Here is a 20,888-nt window from a genome sequence, read left to right as displayed (position 1 = left end):
GGGAAAATTAATGGAGCACCCTACAAATTAAATTAGTTGGGTAAAAATAAGAAGTTTTGTAGACTGTGGCTATACCTTCCATGTAGAAGGCGTGGAGGAGCACCCCCATCCCCAGTATACCCCACTGTCATCTTTGAAGTGAACTGTGAACATTTGAAGAGACAAAGAATCATGTGTAAACAAGAGGGAATGAGTGTGAGGACTACTTTATTGGACCTTCTTCACACTCTGTTAGCAAACACAATTTGAGAGCATTTCAGCTGGGAACTGTTCTAGTCTGTTAACAAATCCCTTGCAAGGCCTAGAGAGATTCATTGTTGTATCCTGTCATATGACGTGTGGCTTCACAAACTGTGCTGGACACACAGGGTGATGATCTCTCACCTTCTTGAGCAATGACACTGCTCCAGTAGCATTTCTCTTCAAAGAAAGCTCATAAGTAAAATTCCCAGTGGAGCAAGAAGTTACATTAATCACACATTTGCAAACAGAGTAACAGTGGTGGCTCATCACAAAAATGGTATTTTCGATCTCTGTCCCTTTTGGCCTTGACATCTAGTACTGGAATTACTGTCTGACTATCCAGTTTTTATTTTTGTTCATCTCATGCCTTATCAGTGAGCCACTTCTGAGCTCTGGACATACTAACTCTTGCAAAATGATGAGCGCTCCTGGGTTAATACCTGCTAAATGATATTTTGTTTAAGAGTTATGTGAGGTACAATTTGAAGACTTTGCGTGCTAGCCCCTAGCCCTGGGGTTTTTTACCATTAACTACCAGTGGCTGAAGTGGCTCACTGGATCAGGCAGTCAGGAATTACTGGGTTGAGCTCAAACCATTGAAGTCATCAATGAGAAGAAGATGGCAGCTCCCTATCCCTAGGAGCTGTGGCCACTTCCCTCCTCACTGATGCCTGTCTAGCAGGTGAAAGCTCATTGAGCATCATGCCAGAGTGGGGCATCATAGCTTATTAGATCTTATTTATATTTATGTCTGTTGAGCTCTAATTGCTTTCTAATCATAGACTGTATATATTCTACTTGCAGAGTGTGTTCATACATGCCTAAAGATGCCCAAGCAAACTGGTCGAGGAGAAGCATGGAAGTTACGGGAAGAGAGCAGCAATGAAAACTCAAGCATCCAGTGAAACAATAGATTACCACATACTGTCACTCAAGTTTAAATTTACTGATTTCAAGATGCTAAAGCATTTCAAATCATGTATTTATGTAGAGTGCTAGAGATAGGGTAGGTGTGTAAGTTTTTACAATTTCACACTGAAGTCGCTTAGGTTCCAGAAATACTGCTTCTACATATATAAATACCTTGGTCTTGACACTAGAGAACAACTTGCCCGTACCAAACGTAAGTTCTGCCAGATTCTTTTAAACTAAGCATTTGTCTTTCTTTCTCAAAGGATAAGCAAATATTTTTCCTTCTGATTGAAGTAAATTTCTTTTCCATGAAAGATTTCCTTTTTTTACTATGGCCCTGTGATCAAATAAGAAACATGAGCTAAACTTATGTCTTTGAATAGGAGTTCAAATCTTCATGTTCCACATCTCCAAATGTCTTATTCTAAGGTGGTAGTACTATTAAGTCAACATTAAAGAAACCCTAAAAATATTCTCTTTTGTGTGTGACAAAGAGTGCTGTGAAAGCAGAGGTGATGTATATAAGCCCAGCTGTCAAGTCTAATGGTTGTTTGGTATGTTCATCTGAGGACTAATGGGTTGCAGTTCATTGCATATGTTTGGTATTTTATCAGTGCTTTTATAAGGTAAAATGTGTAAGCAACCCTTAAAGTCAGCCCCAGAAAGTAAGCCAGTCCTTGAAGTTGGTTTAAATAAATTCCAAAGGAAGCGCAAAGAAGTGCACCAGTCAAAGCTGGTGACTAAAGTACTTTTGAGTTATTTGGTTTGAATCCAGTAACATAAAGGTAGATATTAAGTCAGCATTTGCAAGGGCTAAAATAGAACATTACTCTTTCAGTTGCTGTGTGGGGAAAATATCAGCTTCACCTACCATTCTACTTCAACAACAAATACTGTTTGGTTTTTGTTTGAAAGAAATGTCAAAAGCATCGACTTATGGGAGGTGGCTCTACTCTATGAAATCCAAGTGGTGAGAAATGCTCAGACTCTGAAACTACCTAGAGGAACTATCTGATAAGTCTTCAACTCATTACCGTCTTCTGGTTTTTTTTCAGCTTGCTAATTTAAATCTGTGAGTTTGTGATTATGTAATCAAATTCCAGCTTGGGGATTTTTTTCCAGAGTTCTGTGAAAACATTTTTGTGACAGACAGAAAATTATCTCTGTTCATATTCCTCAGGCTCACAAACTTTCTTAAAACTTTTCTATAAAAGTTTTCAAGCCTTATTCTACATTGAGATTCTGCCAAGTCAGCAACCCATAGGCACTTAAAAGGGTGATTGTTAGCCAAGGAGGTCATTTATCAACATCAGCAGTGCTGACTGATTCATTAATTGCACCAACATCATGATTAGAAATGAATGAAAATGTCTCAAAGCAAATATTTTTTTGCTGATTCATTGTTTAGTAGTGCCCACATTTTTTTCACCTGTGAAAAGTAATTCCAGGTATTAATTTTTTCCAGTACCATCTTCTCTCTAGCGCTCCTGTGTTTTCCTTACTATTTTTTCTCCCTTACAGTCTAAGTGAATAGCAAATCTATTCAGAGCCTGTTATGTGAACAAAATATCATTTATACTAGAGATAATAGAAGATACGGTTCTTTTTCAATTAATTTTGAGTGTGATTCATATCAGCTAAATTTAAATGTCTACAGTCATGACATCTACATTTGATCCAATCACCCTTGACTCACAGTAAACAGCTGAATCACCTCAGGTACTTTACATATCTGTGGTAATTATAAGATGAAAATTATTTGAAATACTAATTTCTTCTCACTGCCTACAAGTAGAGTCTTAAGGCGAGTACCTCAAACACAGGAATCTACTTTTACCCAGAAGAATTTCACATTCTGTGGCTTTTGTTATTTGCATTTCAGATGTCATCTTAGGTTTCTTTAAGTTTTTGCTTTAGATTATACTTACTTTCTTTTTATTGGAATCAACAAATACATATATTAGTAAAATTAGCATCAGAAAACTATAGTGATATTAAACACTAATTACTGACATCACGAAAATTCTAAATTCTGTTATTTAACCATTCTTCTCATTGCACAAAGAAAGAAGTCAAATTGAGAACAAAATCTAAAACTAATGCATTTATGTATTTCATGCACATATGAGACCACAAATGTGTTTTGATGTCCAGCTTATACACTCAGTGTCATGAAGGCTGTCTAAGTTTCATAACAGACCTTGAAAAAAAATTTTGACTATTACATTTGAGAATTAGAAAATTGGATGGAAAATACAAGTATAGCATCCTTTAGAATTAAACATGGGGCTAAGATAGGCAGGACAGTAGAAACCAGATTATCCCCAAATATAAAGAAGTCCTTATGACATGGAATTTACTGGTCCTTAGCCTTTGTAGATGAAGTCAGGCGCTCTAAACTGCTATAGTTTTACATCTGGAATAGTGAGTCTTTTTCATAAGGGGAAGGTCACCTGTACTCTTTGTATTATTCTCAATGATTCCTAAACAAAGTATTAAGGAAAGATTATCTGGAGCATGGATGCCCCAAGAACCACAGTCTGACAGTTTTGTTTCAACAAGGTTAAGTTACCATCTATCCACTGAAAAAATGTAAACTAAACAAATAATTAACAAGAAAATTAGTGAAATTAAATACCATTTTTACCCAGTGTGTATGTTTAATTTACAAAACCTAAACATAGTGCAATAAATTTTACAGTATAGGAAAATTAGCACTGGACATGGAACATAGACTTTTTCATGTAAGCATATCCTGAAGGGATACTTTTCTGTCAGAAAAATCCTTGTCAGAACATGCTGCTTGCAAGAAGATTTAATCATTAAATTAGACAAAGAACATAATTGTTTCATTTTGGAAGCCTTTTTGAAAGAATACGAAACTGTAATATACATCCCATGCCTGATGTTGCTCCTCCAGAAGTGACTAGTAAGTCATCCATGTAAGTAAACGACTGTGGATTAGATTTTTTTTACGAGAGCTATTCCTTGCATCTAACAACAGCCAAGAGATTGTTTACATCTCATTTCACTAATTCTGCCTCTATAGGGTATATTTTACTGAAAAAGTTCTAACTGCAATTCTAAACACTGACTGATAAATTATATTTTGGACTCAGTTGCAGCATTCTGTCTTTGGGTAGCAGACTGTGACCCACAGGAGAAGGAAAAGTGTTTGTCTGCTGGACAAGACTAGAAATAGCCATTGTGAAACTCTGACAAGAGGGTCCAGGGTTTAGGAACACTGTATAGCCCTAAATTTATCATGTGTCTTACAACTCACAACCCTTTTCATATTCTCTTGTTTAAAGGGGATTAAATGATTTAGCAAGTCAATTTAGAACAAGCATAAGGTACTAACACAGGCAGTTACTATTATGTTACACGTACATTCTCAGATTATGAATAACCTCCTAAAGTTATAAAAACCCCAAACATGCAAACAAAACCAAACATGCAAACAAATTGGTTTCCTTGCTAGTTTCTTCCATTTTCTTTGGTAATAAATGAATTTATTGGGATTATCATGTTATTGGTGTTCATGTTAATGTTAAAGCCAAATATGCATTACCTGTCCGACCCATCCTCCTCCATCATATCTTCCTATTTACTGTTCAGTGTGCAAAATTAATGTTTAAGTTTATTCTTGAGTACCCAATTATTACAACAGGGAGCTGAAGTACTTGACTCGAGGCTGTGGATTTCAGTGTCCTAGGAACAGAGATGAATATGCATTCCTCAACTGCAAACTCCGCCAATTGTAATTCCTTGTCCCAGAAACTGGGTAGGTAAACATTTTGTGACACTGAGGGAGACCCACGTACTATTGCAGTGTAAGTACTTTAGGTAGAACAAAGTTTATAATATCCTGTCAATAAAGAACTTTCATATCATGTTAAAAATGCCTTGGTGGGCTGTCTAAGATAGTGACTCTAGGCAGTCGTAAATCAACTTTTGAAGAAAAGGGTTATCTTTGCATCATCTGTCTGAGAAATAAGCATTATGTATTGCTGTTGATTATCGCTGTTCAACATATGAACAATACTAATGAGGTCTTGGAGAAGTTACCTCTAGCTCTAGCTAAATTATCTCTGCTAGTCTGTAGTTTTGGGAAAGAGATTAGGCAGTAAAAAGAAGTATGTGGGATTGTATTCACCCTTACTGTGTTCAGAGGAACACTGAATACAATTTGGTAAAGCAATTTTATTTGTACTAAGAAGAGATCACTTTTTTTTCTGTTTACCCTGTGGTAAATAATTTGTCCTTCAGGGACCACATCAGTAATAATAATAATTAAAAAATAGTGGTAGGTTATAATTTTTCATTTGCTTGTTCAGTTTACTTTATGTTTTGTACCTTTTTGTTTGGTTGTTTTTTTTGCTTGAGGGGGTGAGGAGGGGGTTTGTTTTCTTTTTTTTCTTGAATGAACAAGCACAGTAGGAGTTCCTGACTCCTGCATACCAGCATACTAACAATTCACACACTACAGAAAAGGCAAAATGGGAACTTAGACACTGCTTTATGGTCCTAAAAATCACTGGATTAAAAGTCACAAAGTCTGTTAGGAGCAAGAACAAGAACTCCCGAGGGCCCCCTAAGAGCTTTTTAAACTTTAGGCTATGGATGCATATTATCTCATCTGTTTTCCTCTCCAGCTGAAGGAATCATTTCTGGTAACCCATTGTCCCACTCTGAAAATAATCTTCAGTAGCATCTTGGTTAGGACCATAGGTAAACATGCAGCTGAAGAGTTTTAGTATTTTAGTGCAAGCATAGACTGGAGCACAGAGTTTCAAGTTGCTAATTAGATAATTTAACAGGTAGGCTAATATGCAAAGCAGAGAGACAGCATATCATCAATGTATATTTTTATAAAGAAAACAGTAACAAAATTCTTCACAGTCAAAGGTCAGGCTTTACTTGCTATGTGTGGAAAAGTCACCAGATCCCTATTTAACACTTTGGACTGGATGTGCTAAGTGCTGAGTTAAGCCATTACAGGTTGTGTTTTGGTGCAATAATAAATGTGGTTTTAGAGTATCTACTTCTGGATTGAAAGATTTCAGCCACATGACTATTTCACCAAGTAGGTTCACAAGCCTTTGAAGGAATTACTTTTTTCTTTGCTGGCCTTTGCTGGATAAAATATCACCTGTCTGTACCACTCTGTTTTTATGCTGCTTCAGGTGTCATCTACCAATTTACAACAAGCATAAACCTCGGCTAAAAGCATAAAGTCAGCATAAAATTCACATCATCTGCTCTGATTACCTGGACAGAAATAAAGTCCTCTGCTCCAAGATGATCTGCAGTGCTTTGTGATCCAGCAATAGATGTAGTATGAAATTATTATTTAACGCATAGCACAGATGATTGTCAGACCACACCTTCATAGATCTGCCTCTTCTAAATCATATTCTCAGGTGTGGGTTCAGGAGTATATTTTCTCTGACAGGTCAGAAAATAAAAATACCTTGCTTCTTGACACCATAGTTCACTGTCCTGTCAGATGAGGTAACGTTTGTGGGGCTATTATAAATGAGAACATTGAAGTGACCTGGATTAGGCTAAAAAAATAAAAATCCTCTTTACTGTTGTTGCTGCTGTAAAGCTCTTTTTTTCTTTTCTTCTATTTTTTTTTTAAATCCAGTGAATCCATTTACAATATTCCCTGCCCAGCTGCATTGGAACAGACTGAGAAAACTGCATATTGCTGTGTAGGCTAAGAATAAATAACTGGGAGAGAAGGGGGAGCAGAAAGTTCTCACAGGTTTTGCCACTAGAGGAAAGTATTGATGAACACCACCCTTAGGCTCTTAATTCAGGTTTATGGATTTTACTTCCTAAGCTGGATGTCTAACTTTCAGACTTTCCAGCACTTAACATGATATGTGTTCAAGTCCCTTAACTTCTTCATTGTCTCCAACCCTTGTTCCCTGTATCTGTAACATAATTTTTAATGGTTGACCTACGTGTGGTTAGCTGCCTGTGGTATCTATGGAGACAGGAAGATTAGAAGGAAATACCTTAGATAACCACTTATGATAACAAAGGTTTCAAAAGTATCAGAATAGGCTATATATTTTCACAGGAGTTTGTACAAAAGAAAGTAGAATTCTTCCTTTATTTATTTGTTCTGTAAATAGATCCCTTTTAAAGACAATTTTAGTATAGGTTGAAACTGCTACTACTGAAGCTTCATGTACTGAAGCTGAAAAATAGACAAATTCATATTACTTCAGGCTTAAATGTGATATTTTTTAAGGTTTTTGTTTTGGTAAATTGATTAGGAATTCAGTGTACTCCAACTCTGCAAGAGTGATTTAGCAACTGCTTACACTTCAGTCACTAACATACTTTAGTATACTGCCTATTTTTTTTAATAACAAATAAAGTCAGAACCTTAGGCAAGATAGCTAATATGCTATTATTGCTACTTAGTATAATAAATCACGTGCTCATAATTTATATTAAGGTACAAGAAAGATACAGGGAATTTTTCAAAATCCGTCATCCATTTTTTTAATAGTATACCTATTGAAATGACACCTGAAATGTTGCACCAGGTGTTGGTTTCAGTCCTACTAAACAGTGATGTTATCCTTGTATTTTCTGCATGGCAAAAAAGGTTTGCAGTAAGTACTGAGATCGCTTCTTTATCACACCAGTCTAACCAATTTTATGACAATTTACAGTATTTCCATTAAGGGTGGTGAGTTTGAATCCCTTCAGACACAAGAGTGGCTTGAGCACTTGTGTGCTGAATCACAGGCACTCTAGCCACCAGGAGAACATGGTACTGTGGCCATTATCACATTAAAAGGATAGGTGTAGATACCTTTAGAAAAATTATAAACTCCACTTAGGAGATTATAATTTTTAGCAAGGAAAAGATTATTCCTGTCACTTGAATAGACTGAGGAACCTATCTGCTGAAAAGAAGTGTTCTTTAAGCTTTTTCTGCTGTCAACCTCTAAGCAGCTTTCTCCTCTTAGTGCCAGGTAGATTGTAGTGCACCATGCCCTCCTATTTCTGCTGTACTTGTTTTACAAATTTGCTGGAAGTGGAGTCTTTAAGGGGATTATAATAGACCCCAGATGGTAAGACAGAAGAGATGGCAATCTCTCCTGGCATCTAAAGGTTTCTAAATTAAACATTGCATTTGTTCTAATTGTTATTTTTGATTTTAGTTATAGACTGAGTTGGAGTATATGAATATTTGAAGAGAAGAAGTGTATTATTCAACTGTGTGGCAAATTCCTACCTAGAATTTGAGGGTTTGGTTAGATGTACTTTTTTACCCTATTGTTTCATAGGTTAAATATTTAAGAAAATATTTACATACAGTCTTGGAGGCTCAGGATAACCTGTTCCCACATTTCCTTCACAACTCTAAGGAAAGAACCTGCTCACATCTGAAAAGTAGCTTGCTAAATTATTTTTTAAATCTCTTAAAACTCCCTGTAATATCATGCCTACCTGACCCTGCAGGTAAAACATAACCAGAGACAGCAAGCTGATTTTTCCTCCCGTTTCATATTTGTGCTCTTTTTTTTTCATTTACTTCCATAGTCTTGCCATTTCCTCTATTTGACCTCTACTCCTATTAGAAAAGGTAAATGAACAAGAAAGGATTTGGTTACCAAAACTCTTCTAATCATCACTGTTTTCATTTGCTCATAAGCTATATCTCCAGTGCCCCACCTCAAACTCTCGGTGCCTTTCAGATCATAAGCTCTGCTGGGCGTGCTGTTTATCTGTGTTTGTACAGCACACATCACTATTTCCACTGGGGCTTTTGGGTGCTACCATCCTATAGTAATCATGTTCATTAGGAAGAACAAAGACAAGCTATGTTTGAAAAATTAAAGGAATGAACAGTGCAGGTCAGGCATGGGCCTCTGAACCATCCCTTTTGTTGAAGGTAGTTTTCACTTTATAGATTTTGAACAGTTTCTGAGCTTTTGGGTGCTGAAGGGGCTAATTTCAATGATTTATACACCTCTACTTTTCAGCATGGTTTTGTTTGGTTTTTTTAAACAGTAATTATTTATCTAAAAAGAAAAGCAGTATTTAACCATCTCTTCTTTATTGGGGCTTCCTGTACTAGCTTACTATACTTAGCTGACAATGATTTCCAGTGCAATGCTCAGGTAGTTTAAGGGGTGCTGAAGGCTGACTTGGCCTCAGCGACATCAAGGTGTGATGACAACAGTGAATAAATTCCTAGGCTAAACAGAAAACTCATGAGGAAATCATGTCAAAACAGAGTGAGACTTAAGATTGTTCAGTAGGTGGCCTACCAATTACTTCAAGCAAGAGGGAGATGCGTTTAGGCAGGAGGCCAAGAGGAAACACTGTGTTTTCATTCTGAAAACACTCAAAAATGTATCTCTAGTTCTGGTCTCTGTTTCCCAGAGTTATTTATGCATATCATATATGACATTTGTAATTTAAAGATGCAATAAAAAAAGCAACAACAAAACTAGCTAGCAGAGCACATGTTCAGCACAAGTTTCCCACATTCTGGGGTACTGGTCTTCTTCTTGGTGTATTGAAAGCACATGCCGAGCAGTACCCTCCACAACCAAATAATGATCATTTAAGTGGCCATGTTCAGGATGGGTTTTAGTCTTCTGAATCTGAACTGAATGGAATATCATGCAGTTTGGCAAGAACACTTCTGTGTTTTCAGTTGATTTCGTTCAAGTAGTTCCTCTCAATATTGTGAAATTAACCTTTCACATCAGTATTGTTTTAACTAAGTCATAAAACATGCTATATATTCATGTTAAATATCACATTGGTTCATGAGGATAGCACATGAAGGCTTGTGTCAACTCCATGAAATCATATCTAGAGCTGTAATATTTCTGTCCTGATGTTCTTTATAGAAAGAACAATCACTTGAGTGTTCTGAAATGATGCATGAGGCAGGCATCTTCACCAGCCTAGAAGCTGAAGGAGGCAGTCTGTGCGAATTGATTATACTCAGGTAACAACAAGATGGTCACGACTACCAGTTGAAGTGTGAAGAACAAATTTATTCCATCATTGCATACACTGCCAAGTCCAAACTTAGCAGGGGCAAATAGGCCAGCCTAGTCTGGCCTTTGCCTTAGTATCAAAGACCTGACATATGCACAAATTCATCCCAGGCTCTGTTTTTACAATTCTAAACTCTCTTATCTCCCTTTCCCCCAAAAACTGGGGGAAAGAATGCTTTTAAGTCTTTAACAACATTCTGTTACCTTCTTTGAGAGAATTCCACTTCTTTCAACAGACAGAAAATAACCCAAAGGAAAACACAATAAACTATCTTTTTCCCCACACTTCAACATTTCCCAGTTCCAGAGTCACTTTGAGCAAAAACAATTAAAAATAACCCAATCTTCTCACCAATCTTCTGTTTTCAACCCCTTCCTCTCGATACAGTCTGAGCTGGGCCCTCAATTACAATTTTTTTTAAAATGTCCAATGATGGAAAATCTCCTACTTCTGTTGGTTGTTTATTTCAGCTGTTAATTATTCTCACTGTTATAATCTGCGTTTTCTCAAGTATTTGAATTTGTCTGGGTTCAGTTTCCAGCTCTTGGTTCTTGTTACGTTTTTTTCTGTTTCACTAATAAAAGCTTTAGTGCTTTCTACCTATTAAAATACTTAGACCCTAACCTGGCAGAGAAATTGTTTTCCTATCTCACAAAAGGTTTTGTCACTTTGAAAAAGTCAAAATAGTTACATTAAAGAGTCTGAAATGTAGACTGAATTCAAACAGAATTACACTTCCAATATAAGAAACAATATTGAAATATTTTGCGTAGATTTTTGACTGCTGGATTTTTTTAGATTTTTTCCTTAAAAATCATGATATCTGTCATGACACTTCTAAATCATTCATTAAACAAATACATTCTAAAAACATTCATTAAACAAAATTGATCCAGCTCTTCTAGTTCTCTCAACCTTAAATTTTTTCCTCCACTCCCTGAAATGTATCTGTAATTCTTTTTAGTCACTGACTTGCTTAGTGGTAGGACAGGTTTTTGAAATTTTTGCCACTAATTTTTAAAGGCACTTTAAAAGTGCTGTGCACAGGCAAAAAGGCTCATTTTCTAAACACTTCTTTCTCATCAACACATAAAAGAGTTAACCCTCTACTTAGCCCTATTGAGGCAGCATGTGGAGTACTGTGTCTGGTTCTGGGCTCCTTGGTACAAGAGTGATATGGAGGTTCTGGAGTGAGTCCAGTGGAGGGCTGCAAAGATGACTAAGGGACCTGAGCATTTCTCTTATGAGGAAAGGCTGAGCGAGCTGGGCCTGTTCAGTCTTAAGAAGACAGAACTGAGAGGGGACCTAATCAATGTAAACAAGTATCTAAAAGGAGGGTGTAAAGAGGATGAAGCCGGGCTCTTCTCAGTGGTTCCTAGTAATAAGACAAGAGGCAACAGGCAGACATGGATGCACAGGAAGTTCCACCTGAATATGAGGCAGAGCTTCTTTACAGTGTGGGTGACCAGTATTTTTCTTGCAGAGTACGTGACTACAGAGGCATTTCACTGTACAATGGAAGATAGCCTTAATGACTCTCAAGAAAACTGGGTAAGCAAATGATCCTTTCACCTGTGTTTTGTTGTCATGAAGCTGTTAAAAAGCTCAGATAAACATTTCACGCATGGATTTTCAGAGGGGTTAGTTTCAAGGAAACCCCCATCATAAAATGGAGGAGCACAAGTCATAGTAAAACAAAAAATGATATCAACAAGAAAAATGACAGTAAAGTGAATACAGTAGCAAAAGGAACTAATCAGAAGTATATCTACATAACAATGCAAGTGACAACACCAAAGCTGCCAGCCCAGATGCTTTAGAATTCTTCCAGGGAGCCAAAAACACTTGCTGAGGTAAAAATATCTGCACAGTTTGACATCTTTGCTGCAAAATGAGCAGGATGAGCACTATAATGAGCTGAGAATAGTATATGGCTTATCCCCAAAAAAGGCATATGGTTTTTCTTTTATTTCCAATTGACAGAAAAGACCTATGGGAAAACACTGAAAAAAATTACACCTCCACCCTATCACCTCCCATCTTGAATAATACATTAAACTATTTCAGAATTGGTTTTTTTCTGGTAGTCAGTCACCATGAGAACAGGTATGGTGTCGGCAAGAAAGCATCACATACAAAGTAAGTGAAGAGTTTCATGCTGAATGCTTTTCTTTGTTTCACTCTAAATCATGCTCAACCCCACTTTACACAGTAACATTTAAGATTCGATTTCTTATGTCTTAATCATACCAAAGCATGAAACACACAGAGAAGTAAAAAGACTGTCTCAGAATAAAGCTTTTGAAGTGATAGTGCTCACATGTCAATTCAAAAACTATTTTCTCTTGCTATTATTATCATGACCCCCTTCAACAAAAAGTCAATATGATGTTCCTTTATTGTCAGAATAATTGATGAGCCATTGCAATTATTTCTTGAACGTGTAGTTGTATAATGGCAATTTAAAGTGAAAACATACTTTTTCCGTTGAGATTTAGAATGAGTGGATGATTTTAGGATAATCAAATGTCAATGGAATTATTTCAGTTCCATTCTGATTTATTGTAGCCATTAAAGCAGAAGTTAAAGCATAATAAAGGTATCTGCTTGGTATGCCCAGGAGCTATTTTTCCACAGTAAATAGCAACTGTCTTAATTCTTTTCACCTATAAAAATTGGAGATTCAGAAGAAATGATAGAAATATGAAAACAATCTTCTTTTGTAGACATTTTAAACCAATAGAAAATGTTTTTTAGTATTTTTTGCCTAAGGAATTATTTCACTGATTATCACCTAGTTTTGAAAGGAGATGACATTAAGTGTGAAACCAGGGGAAAAAAGCCCGGTCATAAAATAAACTGGCATCATGGTGGAACTAGAAAACTGACCTTTTATAACAGTACTAGTGAGAATCTACAGTTAATTACTGTAACCAGATCTATGAAAACAATTGCTCACTGACAATACGTGGTTTAGAAAATTTAGATGTATCTTACAGTATGCATTTATGTCAGACATAATTCAAAATTCTTAATGTTTTATTGGGTTGATTAGGATTTTTGACATCCTCATATTAATTTTCCATGGAATGACAAAACCTCTTAGTGGAGGGTTTGTAATTTGAAAAGAAAATGAGACAATGGATAAACAAACACTTGAATATTTTTCATACAGGAAAATTGCATAAAGTTTTTTTGCTCTATGACTCAATAATACACATATCTGGATATTTTAAAAGTTGTGCAAAAATTATTTCATCATATTGAATTCACACTTCAAGAAACACAAGGAGTATTAAACCATCATGCTGTTTTTATTCTTCATTCTGCACGATAATGACTGCTCTTATTGTACTTATTTAAAAAAAACAATTATCATGGGAACCATAGAAATCCAAAGTTTTAACAGTTGCAAACATTTTGCAATTAAGGAGGCAAGCCTTGAGGAGGCTATTCATTACATGATGTGGTAGGGAAGCCAGCATTAAAGATGTGATGGCAAAGGGTCTGAATGCATGAAATACCTCAACATTTATTGATTGTGCTGGTCAGATTACTACTATTGTCTGATGTAAAATAAGGCTATGGTATTTGTTGCCAAATATCTCACTTTCTGACTGTATGCCTTACAGAAAAATACAAGCAGAGTTTAAGTAATAAGAGATGTGACAAGCACTGACAAAGAAACAGGAACCCTAATTGCTGCAAGAATCTGAATGCTACTGAATTATATAAGGTTAATAGTTGACAGAAATCTTTTCTGGGCAGAATAGGAATGTGGGAAGAAATAAAAATGTGGAAATCTGACACAGACCGAAGTACAGAAATTAGTAAGTAGAGCAACACAAGCCAGTAAATGCAAGAAAATCAATACCAACTCACAGTATCACATTTATTGGATCCCTGCCACCTCATGATGATTCATCATCATTTCCATCAAAGCTGAAACATTTTCTAGTTGTCACAAGTTTGATGGGAGAAAGTTAATTGAGCAACCTGAAGAAATCACCATGCTATTTTTAATACTATTCTGATTCTCACAGTTAAAGATATAGGATAGAAGTCCAAAGGTATCGATTGCTGATGCCATACACAACATTCAAGTGTATTCTGGAAGTCCTGCATTGATTTAAAAGGTAGCACTGAGAATTATTCTTCTTGAGAAAGTGATCTGGATATTGATGGTGACACTAACGAGACAAAATATCAGAACAATGTCATTTGATTCAATGAAAGAGAAACCTGGGGGAAAATTCTAACCAAAAGCAATATTAAAGTGATTCCTTTATATGTTTCCAGGGTATTTTGAATTCTGTATCACAATTTTTGCATCCATATATTATTCCAAATTATGACAGTTTAAGATGTTCCTTTTCTGTTTGCTGTCTCTCACTGGCATATAAGTGCTGTTCAGTAACTTTGTCACTGTCCTCTTAGTATGAGAATAAAAACAGACATAGAATAGACAATTTCTATATTTTCTAATTTTATTCAAATATATAATGACTTGTGCAAGCCTGTGGCATAAAAGAAAAGCACTGTGGAGGTTGCAGATCACTGCATTTATTCTTATAATAACCTGTGTTATATTCAGAATTCAATAAATGTCTTACTGCAATTAGTAGATCTACTGCTTATCTCTTTCTGTAAACATAGTACTCAAGAAATACATGTGTGAATGAATGTGAGAAGATATACTGGTATAACTGTGATAGAGCAGATGATACTGGAAAGACATATTTAAGAATGACAACATATAACAGGTGATAAATCAAATTAGGGCAACATAGAACTTTAAAATAATAACACTAAGACTTAAAGAGGAAGAATTTCAGGTACTACAAGACACCTTGTGACAATATATCCTGCTTCCCTTCAAGCGGTTTACAAAGGTGTTTAAGATAGGAAAAAAGGAATCTTCTGTTCCCTAATGGTCCTTTCTTTATTTCAAAATTACTCAGTTCAGTCCAAACAATTAGGTAGGATTAAAGGCAGGATTAATCCTGGACTTTGAGTGCAACCAAACTAACCCAATGGTGAAATCATAAAACTTGAATTTTAGGAATGTGGCTGTGTGGAACTTTTGCTGATAGTTTTACTGAAAGAGGTAACAGTGGATTTGAAAATACACATTGGAATCTACTTAAATTCAGTATGTGTCTGAAACAAATGCTCTGTGAACACTAGTTAATGAAAAGAAGATATATGCAGAACCTAACTTTTTTTTTACTTGTTCTTATTGAAGTTTTTTTTACATCTTAATGGAATATGAAAATTCCATTCTCAAGAACTCTAAGATTAATTCCTGTTGCAGTGAAAAGTAATGCTTGAATTTGACAAATTAAATTGCTCTCTGGAGGAACTTTCTAGAAAAATGTGCAAATTATCTCTGATAACATGATCTGACTGCTTTGTAGTGCTTACTTTATTATTTAAATATTTTTTATAATACATGAAATACAGTTTGTTGGTTTGGGGGTTTTAGTTTGTTTCTTTATTTTCATTTTTAAGGAGAAAACACATTTTTCTCATGCACTGTTAAAATGGATGTATTGACATTTTCGCTACCTGGGTGGAAATCTGAGCTATTTGCTTTTGATCAGTTGTAAAGAAAAAAGATCTGCTGAACTTTGAGTACCTGTTAAATAGATGTATGACATATGATATGCACAGTCTGGATCTTCAGAAAAATTGTAATTTTACACGGAATAATTTTTACTATGGGCCCATAATGTCCAAGTTTCTGCCAGTTTAAGTACTTTTCCTGAACTTGCTTTAGGGGTAGATCTAAACATCTGTGATGTAAGTTGAATTTCAGCTAATCTTGAAAAAATATATGTTTTGTTAGAATGCACATTTAATGCCTAACCTAATAAACCTACTTAGAATGAGTTCTGATAATCATATCCACTGAAGAATTATATATTTAGAGAAACTGTGGTTAGTGAAGATTGTTATTTTAATCACCCAGCATAGACAATAGATTATACACAGTAGTTGTAAATGATTAATATAATCCAATTCTTTTTGGGATATTGCATCTATGGCTAAAAGTCCTGTGTGCAGTTCTGGGTACCACAATATAAGAAGGATATATAGCTATTAGGAAGCATCCAAGAAGGGCTATGAAGATAATGAAGGTCCTAGAGGGGAAGCTATTCAAAGAGTAGCTGAGGTCATTTGGCTTGTTCAGACCAAAGAGGAGACTGAGGGGAGATCTTATCATGGTCCACAGCTTTCTTATGCGGGGAAGCAGAGGGGATCTCTCCTCTCCTCTCCAGTGACCAGTGATAGGACTTGAGGGAACTGCATGAAGTTGTGTCACAGGAGGTTTAAGTTGGATATTAGAAAAGGCTTCTTCACTCAGAGTGTGGTTGGGCACTGGAACAGGCTCCCCAGGGAAATGGTCACAGCCTCAAGCCTGCCAGAGTTCAAGAACCGTTTGGACAACACTCTCAAGCACATGGCATGATTCTTTGGGCAGCCCTGTACAGGCCCAGGAGTTGGAATAGATGGTCCCTGTGGGTTCCTCCCAACTCACCATATTCTATGATTCTATGATTTTTTTTTTCATTTTGATTATATTAAATTACAATTTTGCTCTGAGGACATGGTCAAACTACAAGGTAATATAATAGCCATCAGTAGCTCCAGTTTTTTAATCTGCATTTCATTCCCTAGGCAGAGCAGGGATTAAGAGGCAAAGAAAACAAAAATGTCTAAACAGTTCTAATTCAGCAAAATCAGTATTAATTCTATAGTAATGTCATGAATGCACCACCTGCCTTTGACATTCCAATATTAAGTCAGTCTACAGGATTTATGAATCCAAATAAACGTTCTGACTTTATTCTATTCAAATACGTTCTGACTGTATTTCTATTTTCAAAAGAGTAATGACATAGAAATATATCAATATGTTTGTAATTTTGTCTAGTTTTTTGATATTTTTTTCAAAGCACTATATAACCTCTTATACAAAAATTCTTTAAATTGTGGTTTAGACTACTGTATTTTTTGATTGGAAAGCAGTCAATGCTCATTTTGGATGGACAGAGAATGACAAAGTTTTGCTTTAAATACCATCCTCTTCTAAGTTCATTTGACTGTAAAAGGAATTAAATTGGCCTTTGGTAATGCTGATCAGCTGGTTTCCATGACCTTTCAACATATCCTGTTTGGAGTTAAGATGAAAAAAGAAAAATTCAAGTATATAATGAGAACTGGCATATTATGATGTTTAATAACTGAATAGAGAACAATGTAAAAAAGTTTGATGATAATTAGAGCCAAAGTTTTGTTCTTTTGCCTGAGTTCAATGGATTTTAAAGTCAGTGTTAAAAATTCTTTGCAAAACATATTTCCCATTAGACCAAGAGAATTCATATTAAACATAATCATATTTATATCTTTGAATAACATTACAGAATTAGACTTTGTAGTCAGGAATTTGTACTTGTCATTTTCAGTTCTGGGAAATACCTGCTCCTTTCTTAATTACAAACATCAAAGAAACAAGACACTTGTATTTCCCAGGACAATAAACAAACAATTATTATTTATTTAAAATGTTTAATTAACTGTTATGTATCTGAAATAAGGCAAAATAGAGACTTTATAATCAATGCACATGAAAACATAAAAACTACATGGCATTATGCTGAAATGTAAATATGCCTCTCTTTCTAGTTTTAAACAGGCTATCAGTAACTCTTCTCAAACAAAAATTAATTCATGACTAGACATATGTTTGGGGAAAGTAAACACGAAAGGGACTCAAGTGCAGCTGAAATTAATTTATTTGTTTTACTTGCATGAGTATTCAGAAACATTGATTGACAGCGTTCAGTGAATTCTACTAAATAAAAAAATGTATATGGAGGATCCTTGAGGACCTTTGTTTGTAATACAGACCATCAGATGAGTTGCTTCAAGATGAACCATAGGATTTTGAAGCTTTCAAGCCATAGAAATGTTGAATCGTGTTGGAAGGCACAATAAAGATATCTATGTCTCCTGCAAACTCTTTCACTAGAACCAGTTGCCTCAATTCCCATTCAACCTGGCCTTGACACTTCTACGGATGGGGCTGTGAGACACTGGATTATTATATTAATTATTGGCTTGGACCAACTCAAGTGTGTGGGGGGGTGGAGGGACAGGTTGAATTTCAAGGAGGTGAAGTAATGCCCTGTCCAGCACGCCAGCCCCTGCAGCCTTACTGGGGGACCCTGGAACAGCTGTCAGTCAGAGGCAGCTGGGGAGCACTGCCTATACCATACCTCAGAGTCCCTAAGCCAGCCTCAGATTGGCCAGCACACTGGAAGTCCCACCTGGGGGAAGGGGTTGTGGTCGCAGGGGAGCCAAAGCACATAAAACCAGCAACACGTGCTCTCTGCGCTTGTTTGAATCCTCCATCTTCCAGACTTCTGTAGCTGGACCTATGCTGGATCCAGGAATGGCGGCTATATTTCTTTTTCTCTCTCTCTCTCTTTACTACTTCTTCTTCTCCTAATCTCTTTTCTTAATATTTTGGTCAATTTAGGACCAGATGGGCTGGATTTTGTCAGTTCATGCCCAGCTTCTCATCCACCAGCTCACCCAAGTCCTTTTTGGCAGGGCTGTTCTTCGTTTCTTCATTCCACAGCTTGTACTGATACTGGAGTATCCTAGCCTAAAAATCTGCGAAGATCACTGAGCTTATACAGTGTGATATGAATTAAGTGTATTATCACTATGAGTGTCAATACCAAAGTAAGTTAAGAAATGAAGGTTCCAGAAATCATACATACCTGAGTCCAAAATATTAGAAAACAGAGAGGAGTTAAACAAATTAATCTGTCACAGTGATACCTCTTCTCCCTTACCTGACAAAATGCCATGGTTCAGGAATGGTACTCCCCAATTTAGTTTTCCCACCATCTTGGTCCTGGCCATGTCCCCTTAGCTATGTCCCACTCTTGGCTACTGCAAAAAATTAAACCTCTCCTTGACGAGGGCACAAATATACTGAAATGAGATTGTGAAACAGTCTAATTCATCTGGTCCCACAGCCTGAAGTGTCAGACATGAAAAATCACAGTATTGGTAATTTTTGGAAGACTTTATGATGGAATTGACTGAACATCTCTAAAGATATTTGTTAAAAGAAACCAGAACTTAAGATATGAACTGGAAGTGCATACTGAAGTTATGCAAGAATCTTATAAGAGGCAAGGAAATGCTACATTAACCTAATCTTTTTGTGAAGACAGACAAATAATTTCAGTTCAAATAAAAAGGTTTGCTGGGCAGTATCAGATGTGTGTTGATAACCAGAGCACAGGTACTTTATTTTTACCCACCTTTACAGATCTCTTTGAATACCCATTTTTATCACTAGAGTAGTAGTTTTCCCTGCAGTTAAATGACAATGGATTTTTAACACCCTATAAAACTCTTTCCTAAAAATAAATAAATAATAAGAAGAAAATGGATATTTCACATAGCTATTGTCAAAAACTTGGCATTCTTAGTTCTTGTTAGACTTAATTCTAACAGATAAAAGTAAGTGTGACCGTAGTAATGTATATCTTATTATTATTGAAGTGTGCTATAAACAAGAAAAGAAATCTAAGGATATTTTATATATTTCTGGGTTGTTCACCTGATATTTACTTGAAATTCCCAACTTGGAAGTAAATTTCCAAGCCTAACACCACACTACCCTGACAAGAATAATATGAACTTTGTCCAGGATTATTAGACCCTTTCCTCAATCAAAATGAGTAAGAAGGGTGTTGGGCAAGAAATGCAACACCAGGAAACAAAGAGAGGTCTGATAGCTATAGCATACTGAAGTCATCATGCTTTTTAGAAGCCTGCCCCATTCCACTCCTTTAAGTTACAGCTATCAAGGTTTTCCCTTAGTCACTCATGTTTAAGGGATAAATCTTATGAAGTTTCCAAAGATAAAAATACTTCTGGCCTAATTTTCTAATGTGCTGACACCCGCAGCTGCCTGTGAAATCAGTGCAGGTTTTGAGAGTTCAAGATTTTTGAAAATCAGGCCACTTATTTTTAATTAAAAATCAAATAAAGAAATGTGGGGAAAGAAGACGTATAACTATGTCTAGGCAGCTGGAGTTTTCTGATCTCTGCTACTTACACTCCTCATAATTATCATACTGTTAGCTTGTGCTCTCCTCATCTGTTCTTTGTATCCACCCAGTTTTACAGTTTAGGCTTATAACTTTTTGAGGCAAGGGATGTATTTTACTAACAAAGAAATACAGGGTGTAGAACAAACATACTTAAATGTCTTGTTATATATATTTTCATTCTTTCCATAATATTAGCTGATAACATTAATCAGAAAAGGGCTTCATCACTTCAAAATCTGAAGCGTTCTCCACAGATACTGAGCAAAACAAAAAAAGATAATTTTCACAGATTTAAAAGATCAAAAGGATATCTGTGACAATACGTAACATAGATGTCATCCAGTGATGATTGTGTCCCAACAGTTGAATTGTAACACTTGGTTAAAGTCGCTGTTGCTAGAATGGGCTTTTTAAAAGCAGTAGACTTCAGAGGTATGATTCTATACCTATATGGTGTATCAGGAATATTGTAGCCAGCAGGTCCAGGGAAGTGATTCTTCCCCTGTACTCAGTGCTTGTGAGGCCACACCTTGAGTACTGTGT

The sequence above is a fragment of the Lepidothrix coronata genome, unplaced genomic scaffold (genome assembly GCF_001604755.1).
Source record: "Lepidothrix coronata isolate B3197 unplaced genomic scaffold, Lepidothrix_coronata-1.0 Scaffold4, whole genome shotgun sequence".
Taxonomy (NCBI): domain Eukaryota; kingdom Metazoa; phylum Chordata; class Aves; order Passeriformes; family Pipridae; genus Lepidothrix; species Lepidothrix coronata.
Note: the sequence above shows the minus strand (reverse complement) of the source record.